Source organism: Odocoileus virginianus, chromosome 5 (genome assembly GCF_023699985.2).
Source record: "Odocoileus virginianus isolate 20LAN1187 ecotype Illinois chromosome 5, Ovbor_1.2, whole genome shotgun sequence".
Taxonomy (NCBI): domain Eukaryota; kingdom Metazoa; phylum Chordata; class Mammalia; order Artiodactyla; family Cervidae; genus Odocoileus; species Odocoileus virginianus.
In genome coordinates, this window is record NC_069678.1 from 48732214 (window position 1) to 48741159 (window position 8946).

Below are 8946 nucleotides of genomic sequence, written 5' to 3' on the forward strand. Positions count from 1 at the left end.
AGCATCTGGTCCCATCACTTCATGGGAAATAGATAGGAAAACAATGGAAACAGTGTCAGTCTTTATTTTGGGGGGCTCCAAAATCACTGCAGATGGTGATTGCAGCCATGAAATTAAAAGACGCTTACTTCTTGGAAGGAAAGTTATGACCAACCTAGGCAGCATATTAAAAAGCAGAGACATTACTTTGCCAACAAAGGTCCGTCTAGTCAAGGCTATGGTTTTTCCAGTGGTTATGTATGGATGTGAGAGTTGGACTGTGAGGAAAGCTGAGTGCCGAAAAATTGATGCTTTTGAACTGTGGTGTTGGAGGAGACTCTTGAGAGTCCCTTGGACTGCAAGGAGGTCCAACCAGTCCATCCTAAAGGAAATCAGTCCTGGGTGTTCATTGGAAGGACTGATGCTGAAGCTGAAACTCCAATACTTTGGCCACCTCATGGGAAGAGTTGACTCATTGGAAAAGACCCTGATGCTGGGAGGGACTGGGGGCAGGAGAAGGGGAAGACAGAGGATGAGATGGCTGGATGGCATCACCAACTCGATGGGCATGAGTTTGAGTAAACTCTGGCAGTTGGTGATGGACAGGGAGGCCTGCCGTGCTGCGATTCATGGGGTCGCAAAGAGTCGGACACCACTGAGTGACTGAACTGAACTGATATAAAACCAAGTTTTTAAAAAGAAAAGGATAAAGGAGTAAGGATAAGTGAAGGATAAAGCCTAAAGGAGTAGTGTAGCACTTTATATACTCATCTGCCAACTTCAGAGACAGCCCACAAGATGGACACTATTACACCCATCTCAAACGAAGAACCTGAGGTTCATAAGGTGGTATGTAACTTGCCATACCACACAACTAATAGTTGGCAGAGCCAAGTTTCAAGCTCTGATGAATACCCAGAACTCAGTGTTTGTGTACTGCCAGGTAAGTGCAGAACGTTTGACAATCATTTGAGCTAATAGCCTGAATGAAAAAAACACACTACCATAATCCTAAAATCTGACAAAAAACCAGTAGTTTAAAAATGTATCTTGAGGACTTCCCTGGTAGTCCAATAGGTAAGACTCTGCACTCCCAATGCAGACGGCTTGGGATCAATGCCTGGTTAGGGAATTAGATCCCCCCATGTCCAACTAAGAGTCTAAGTGCTGCAACTAAGAAGCCCACTTAGAAAACTAAAGAAACTTAGAAAACTAAGACCATGGTATCTGGTCCCATCACTTCATGGCAAATAGATGGGGAAATAGTGGAAACACTGAGAGACTTTATTTTGGGGGACTCCAAAATCACTGCAGATGGTGCCTGCAGCCATGAAATTAAAAGACACTTGCTCCTTGGAGGAAAAGTTATGACCAACCCAGACAGCATATTAAAAAGCAGAGACATTACTTTGCCAACAAAGGTCTGTCTAGTCAAAGCTATGGTCTTTCCACTAGTTATCTATGAATGTGAGAGCTGGACTATAAAGAAAGCTGAGATCCGAAGAATTGATGCTTTTGAACTGTGGTGTTGGAGAAGACTCTTGAGAGTCCCTTGGACTGCAAGGAGATCCAACCAATCCATCCTTAAGGAAATCAATCCTGAATATTCATTGGAAGGACTTATGCTGAAGCTGAAACTCCAATACTCTGGCCACCTGATGCAAAGAACTGACTCATTTGAAAAGACTCTGATGCTGAGAAAGACCGAAGGCGGAAAGAGAAGGGGATGGTAGAGGATGAGATGGTTGGATGGCATCACCAACTCCATGGACATCAGTTTGAGTAGGCTCTGGGAGTTGGTGATGGACAGGGAAGCCTGGCATGCTGCAGTCCATGGGTTGCAAAGAGTTGGACACGACTGAGCGACTGAACTGAACTAAACTGAACAGCCAAAACAGATACATATTAAAACAACAAGAACTTATCTCCACCAGAAAGCAAGCTTAGGAAAGCATCTATAAAATTTCTACTTTTAAGAAACATAACTTCATGTTGAGTCCTCTGTAATAAAGTAGCTACAGAATGTTTACATAATGAGGCAACTTGTTTTACGGGATTACTACCTACAAACAAGCCAAGAGCTGGGTACCACACTCTCAATACTTTCCTATAGCTGAGTAGCAAACTGCTACAAATTCAGCGGCTTTTAAAAAATACCACTTATATGAGGGAGGGGATATATGTATACATATAGCTGATTCACTTTGTTGTACAGCAAAAACACATTTTTTCAATTAAAAAATAATAATTTTTCAGACGTACCACTTACCAGTGCACAGTTTTGTAAAAGTCCAGCATGACATGGCTAGGTTTTCTATTTTCAGTATTACAAGACTGAGATCAAGATGTCGGCCACCTTTTCCGGGAGCAAATCCGGTTCCAAACCCATTGTCATTGCCAGAATTCAGTTCCTTGAAGTTGTAGGACTGAAGCCCCTATTTTCTAGGTAGCGGATGCCAACCTGGGAAGATTCTGCATTTAAAGTGGCTACATGAGGTGGTTTTCAGCTGGGGTGTGGGGGTGCGCGGATACTGACCTGGGACAATTGACCCCAGCCCTTCTCCCCTCGAGTAAGAGTCCAAGCAAGCCCCCAGAGACCCCGGGGCCTTCAGCCATGGGTTCTCTGCTTGCAAAGGATGCCTACCTGCAGAGCCTGGCCACGAAGGTCTGCTCCCAGCTGCATCCAAGCCACAGAAGCACAAGTCTGCTGGTAAAACTCGAGTCTCAGAAACTGTTGCTGCTGCTGCTGCTAAGTCGCTTCAGTCCTGTCCGACTCTGTGCGACCCCATAGACGGCAGAAACTTTAGGCCCGCAAAAAAAGGAAGAAAGGACAGGAGAAAACATGGGAGGAGAAGGCTGTGGAGCCAAACACTCGGGCCCCTGCAGAGAAGTGTCAGACCAGGAAGCCGGCCTCAGCCACTGCAGACGGCCGGGCCCAGGAGCCGGACTGTGCCTTGGATGTCCTGGGACAGCGCCTGCGTGAGAAGATACAGGAGGCCCAGGGGCCAGGGCAGCGCCTAAGAGCTGTCTCCCCGGCTTTGAAGAAAAGATGACGCAGAAAGCAGGAGCAGGACCAAAAGAGGAGCAGAAGGAAGGAGAGCAAAGGCGAAGGCAGCCCAGGCCTCAGCGGGAACTGAGGCCGCAGAGACACCTGTGCCCAGGTTGCTCTTCAACAAGGAGAGGTGACCGAGGAGCAGCCCTCCCACAAGAAGCAGGGCCGGAAGTAGAGGTAAAAGCGGAAGGGGAACCTCACGCCGCTGATGAGCAGGAACTACTGGCAGCTGCCGGAGCGCAGGCGCCGCAGGCCGGGCTTGAGGGGTTGTGGGACCTGGACGAGGGCAAGGTCGGGGATTTCAAGGGGAAGGGGGGTAAAAAGGAGATCCGTGACGCCAAACGCCTGCTCCTGGAGGCCCCGAGGTGCCAGGTGCACGTGGGCAAAGCGCGGTGGAGAAGATGCTGCGTGGCCAGGACGGGCTGAGGTGGGGCACCGCCTAGACAAGGCCAAGAAGGGCCGGATCCTGTCCTGGAGCAGACCGGCCTGGCGTGAGGGCCAGGAAACCAGACCCCGTCCTCCCCCAACCCCAGCCCTGACCCAGGCAGAAAGTGGGCATTTGCCCTGCTTGCCTCTCCCGCTTGTGGAGAGGACTCAGGCTGTACGTGTAAAAGCACCTTCAGATCTGGTGGAGGGGTGACCCAGATCCGGCTTCCAGCCTCCTCTGGTGAGGTGGAAGGCTCCCTGAAAGTTGTGGGGTGGGGGACAGGAAGCAGTGAGAGAGTGGGCATGTGAGAGGCGCTTCCCTGGCCCGGTTTTCCTCTCCAATGTCCACAGGACCAGCAGCCTTTGTGACTGCTGTGTCAGTGGAAAGGACAAAAATCAACTCCTCTAAGGCAGAGCTGAAGATGGAATTGACCCGTGGGTGTCTGTGAGTAGGTAGGACCATCCTCAGGTGTGCCTGAAAGTGAATTATACTACTTGGGGGCTTTCCTAGAGGCTCAGGAGTATGGAACCCACCTGCCAACGCAGGAGCCAGTGCAAGAAGCCTGGTTTCCACCCCTGGATTGGGAACATCCCCTGGAGAAGGTAATGGCTACCCACTCAAGTATTTTTGCCTAAAGAATTCCAGGGACAGAGGAGTCTGAAGGGCCACAGTCCATGGGGTCACAAAAGAGTCGGAGCAACTTAATGATTAAAACACAACATACAACAGAACCACATTTATATGTAAGTTGGGTAAAAATTAAAATTTAAGACAAGCATACACATTAAAAATGTCCTAAGATAACCACTACAAGACAGAAACAACATTACCAAACAATGAAGAAAAATGGAGTGGGATGGATAATATCAGTCTAAAAGAAAGGAAGAGTAAAACCTAGAACTAACTGAGGATTAGTTCTAGCAGAATGCAGAGTAAGAGGGCAGAGTTAAGTCCAAGCCCACAGGCAATCAGAATGAATGCAGGACAAAACTCGGATGAATTTTATGGTATGTGGGTTATATTTCAATAAAACTGTTAATTTAGAAAATAAAATGGTTATGTGATTAGGTCAGGCCACCTGGATAATCTCTTTCCAGTCACATGCATCATATAGCATGACCTAACATGACCTAACCACAGGAGTAAAATCCATCAAACTCCCAGTCTGGGGAACTAAGCAGAGGAGGAGGTAGGAAATCTTGGAGGCTATCTGGTAGCACTCTGGTAGGAAGTGATATAGATTGAAAATATATGGCACACATGATACACTGAACAAAAGAAACCCAACACAAAAGAGTACATGCTGAGGAGGGAGCTGAGATGGCGGAGGAATAGGACGGAGAGACCACTTTCTCCCCCACAAATTCATCGAAAGATCATTTGAACGCAGAGCAAACTCCACAAAACAACTTCTGATCGCTAGCAGAGGACATCAGACACCCAGAAAAGCAGCCCATTGTCTTTGAAAGGAGGTAGGACAAAGTATAAAAGATAAAAAGAGAGACAAAAGAGCTAGGGACGGAGAGCCATCCTGGGAAGGGAGTCTTAATAGAGGAAGTTTCCAGACACCAGGAAACCCTCTCACTGGTGGGTCTGGGGGAAGTTTTCGAATCTCGGAGGGCAACCTAACTGGGAAGAAAAGTAAATAAAACCCACAGATTACATGCCTAAAAGCAACTCCCAGCAGAGAAGTACCCCCAGACGCTTACATCCGCCACCAGCAAGTGGGGGCGGAATGGAGAGGAGTGGGCAGCATTGCTTAGGGTAAGGACCGGGCCTGAATGTCCTGAGGGCAATCGGAGGGAGCTAACGTGAGATGGCAACTTAAACTGGGGGATAGCAAGAGAGAGAGAATTAACCTGGGAAAAGCCCTAAATTTAGGCACTACCTGCCCATTCCCAGAATGAAGGACTGAGCGGAATAGCAGAGAAGAGCTAGCCAGCTGTGGGCCAGCCCATCCCCCGCTGGAGGCAGGAGGCAGGGGGAAGGGGAAAGGGGCAAACTCAGCCCCAGAGATGGCACCCCCTACCAAACAGCAAACAGGCTTCCAGCTTCTAACCAAAGACTTCCTGAGATTCTGGATGGTCGACATCTGCCGGGAGGGTCGCAGCCAGAAATCAGCTCCCCAGAACAGACACAAGACGCACCCGACTGGGGAGAGTGCGCTCGTCAAGCTCCTGGCTGCCTGAGCTGCTCGGGCGGGGAAGGCACAAAACGCAGGCCCAACCAAGTCTGTGCCTTTGTGGACTACTCGAGAACCCAAATCTGAGCGGCTTAGGCCTGGGAAGTGCACGCAACCTAGGGCCCACTCCCTGGAGAGCAGCCTGGAGCCTGAGCAGTGTAGATGGGGGAAGCACACACGCTGCAAGCGGGGGCAAACCCAGTGTGGCCAGAACACTGCAAGTGCTCCCCACACACGCCAGTGACATTTGTCTGCAGCGCCCCTCCCTCCCCGCAGCACCACTGAACAAGTGAGCCTAAACAAGAGACCACCTCCGCCCGCCTGTGTCAGGGCTGAAATTAGACACTGAAGAGACATGCAAACAGAAGCCAAATAAACAAAGGGAACCGCTTCAGAAGTGACCGGTGCAACGGACTAAAATCCCTGTAGTTAACACCAACTAGATATCAAGAGGTGTAAGCTGGGCCGCCGCCGCCGCAGCCGAAGCGGAGACTGGAGCCTCGAGCGCCACCAGGGCAGCAGCAGCCGCCACAGCCACAGCCGCTGGGCTGAGGAGCCGGAGACGCAGGCTGACGAGGTGGCGGCGGCGGCGGAGCGGGAGCAGGGACCGGGCGCGGGCAGAGCGCAGCGGTGCGGTGTACTCTAGAGAACAAGCCTTCAGATATCTTTGCCATATTGACTCTGAGCCATCAGGGGACTCAGGCTTATGAGGAGGTACTGTCACACAAAACAGTGTCTAGAGAAGACGACAAGAAAGAGGGGAAAGGATCGGAAGAAGAAGCTAAAATACTATAGAAAACCATGAGATCTATCAGATCTTTTGCCAATGATGATCGCCATGTTATGGTGAAACATTCGACAATTTATCCATCTCCGGAGGAACTTGAAGCTGTTCAGAATATGGTATCTACTGTTGAGTGTGCTCTTAAACATGTCTCAGATTGGCTGGATGAAACAAGTAAAGGCACAAATACAGAGGGTGAGACAGAAGTAAAGAAGGAAGAGGCCGTAGACACCTATTCCAAGGATCAAGGTGGTCGGACATTGTGTGGTGTAATGAGGATTGGCCTGGTTGCAAAAGGCTTGCTGATTAAAGATGACATGGACTTGGAGCTGGTTTTGATGTGCAAAGACAAACCCACAGAGACCCTGTTAAATACAGTCAAAGATAATCTTCCTATTCAGATTCAGAAGCTCACAGAAGAGAAATATCAAGTGGAACAATGTGTAGATGAGGCATCTATTATAATTCGGAATACAAAAGAACCCACGCTAACTTTGAAGGTGATACTTACTTCCCCTCTAATTAGAGACGAATTGGAGAAGAAGGATGGAGAAAAGGTTGCGATGAAAGATCCTCCGTACTTATTGGACAGGCAGAAATGCCTGAACGCCTTGGCATCTCATCGACATGCCAAATGGTTTCAGGCAAGGGCAAATGGATTAAAGTCATATGTAATTGTCCTCCGCATTCTCCGTGATTTGTGCAACAGAGTCCCCACATGGGCACCATTAAAAGGATGGCCACTAGAGCTTATATGTGAAAAGTCTATAGGTACTTGTAATAGACCTTTGGGCGCTGGGGAGGCCTTGAGACGAGTAATGGAGTGTTTGGCATCTGGAATTCTACTTCCTGGGGGTCCTGGTCTTCATGATCCTTGTGAGTGAGATCCAACAGATGCTCTGAGCTATATGACCATCCAGCAAAAAGAAGATATTACCCACAGTGCACAGCATGCACTCAGACTATCAGCCTTTGGTCAGATTTACAAAGTACTGGAGATGGACCCCCTTCCATCTAGTAAGCCTTTTCAGAAATATTCCTGGTCAGTTACTGATAAAGAAGGTGCTGGGTCTTCAGCTCTGAAGAGGCCATTTGAAGATGGATTAGGGAATGATAAAGATCCCAATAAGAAGATGAAACGAAACTTAAGGAAAATTCTGGATAGTAAAGCAATAGACCTTATGAATGCACTAATGAGGTTGAATCAGATCAGGCCTGGGCTTCAGTATAAGCTCTTATCTCAGTCTGGCCCTGTCCATGCCCCAGTCTTCACAATGTCTGTAGATGTGGATGGTACAACATATGAAGCCTCAGGACCATCCAAGAAAACAGCAAAGCTTCACGTAGCAGTGAAGGTACTGCAGGCAATGGGATATCCAACAGGCTTTGACGCAGATATTGAATGTATGAGTTCCGATGAAAAGTCAGATAACGAAGGCAAAAATGAAACAGTGTCTTCAAACTCAAGCAATAATACTGGAAATTCTACAACTGAAACCTCCAGTACCTTACACGTAAGAACTCAGGGCCCTATCCTCACAGCAAGTGGCAAAAATCCTGTAATGGAGCTCAATGAAAAAAGAAGAGGTCTCAAGTATGAACTCATCTCGGAGACTGGTGGAAGCCATGACAAACGCTTTGTGATGGAGGTAGAAGTGGATGGACAAAAATTCAGAGGTGTAGGTCCAAATAAGAAAGTGGCAAAGGCAAGTGCAGCTTTAGCTGCCCTGGAGAAGCTGTTTTCTGGACCCAATGCAGCAAATAATAAGAAAAAGAAGGTCATCCCTCAGGCAAAGGGTGTTGTGAATACAGCTGTGTCCGCAGCAGTCTAAGCTGTTCGGGGCAGAGGAAGAGGAACTCTAACAAGGGGGGCTTTTGTTGGGGCCACAGCTGCTCCCGGCTATATAGCTCCAGGCTATGGAGCACCCTATGGTTACAGCACAGCTGCCCCTGCCTATGGTTTACCCAAGAGAATGGTTCTGTTACCCGTTATGAAATTCCCAACATATCCTGTTCCCCACTACTCATTCTTTTAGCAAATGACAGAAGCTAATTCCTATTCCAACAACAACCCAGTACATACAGAATGTTAGCGAAAAAGCCTTTTTATCCTGCTTTCTTTGAACACATACTTGATCAAAATTATTTGTAAAGAACATCTTTTCCTACTTTTTGATTTTAACAAATGCAAATTTAGTTCTCTAAAACTTGAAAACAAACAAAAAAGAAACTAGTTCTGTGAAACGGTACCTCATTTCTGGAAAATAACTTATACCAGCCCTTCTGTTCTAGGGAAATAAGTCTAGCAGTTCAAAGTTTTAAGTTTAAAGAGGAATATCAGATTATGTAAAATTAAATTTGTGAAGGATGTATAGAGTCTCAAACACTGATCACAAATAAACTGCATTGTTGTAACAAAAAAAAAAGAAGTGTAAGCTGGAACAAGGAGCTATCTGAAACTGAACTGAACCCACACTGCCCACAACAGCTCCAGAGAAATTCCTAGATATATTTTTACTATT

General features: G+C 47.6%; 2 pseudogenes; both read left to right on the forward strand.

Moving 5' to 3' along the window:
* Positions 1 to 2593: 2593 nt before the first annotated feature.
* LOC110134965 (surfeit locus protein 6 pseudogene) lies at positions 2594 to 3457 on the forward strand (annotated as a pseudogene).
* A 2711-nt stretch (positions 3458 to 6168) lies between these two features.
* Positions 6169 to 8654, forward strand: LOC139035207 (spermatid perinuclear RNA-binding protein pseudogene; annotated as a pseudogene).
* Positions 8655 to 8946: the final 292 nt, after the last annotated feature.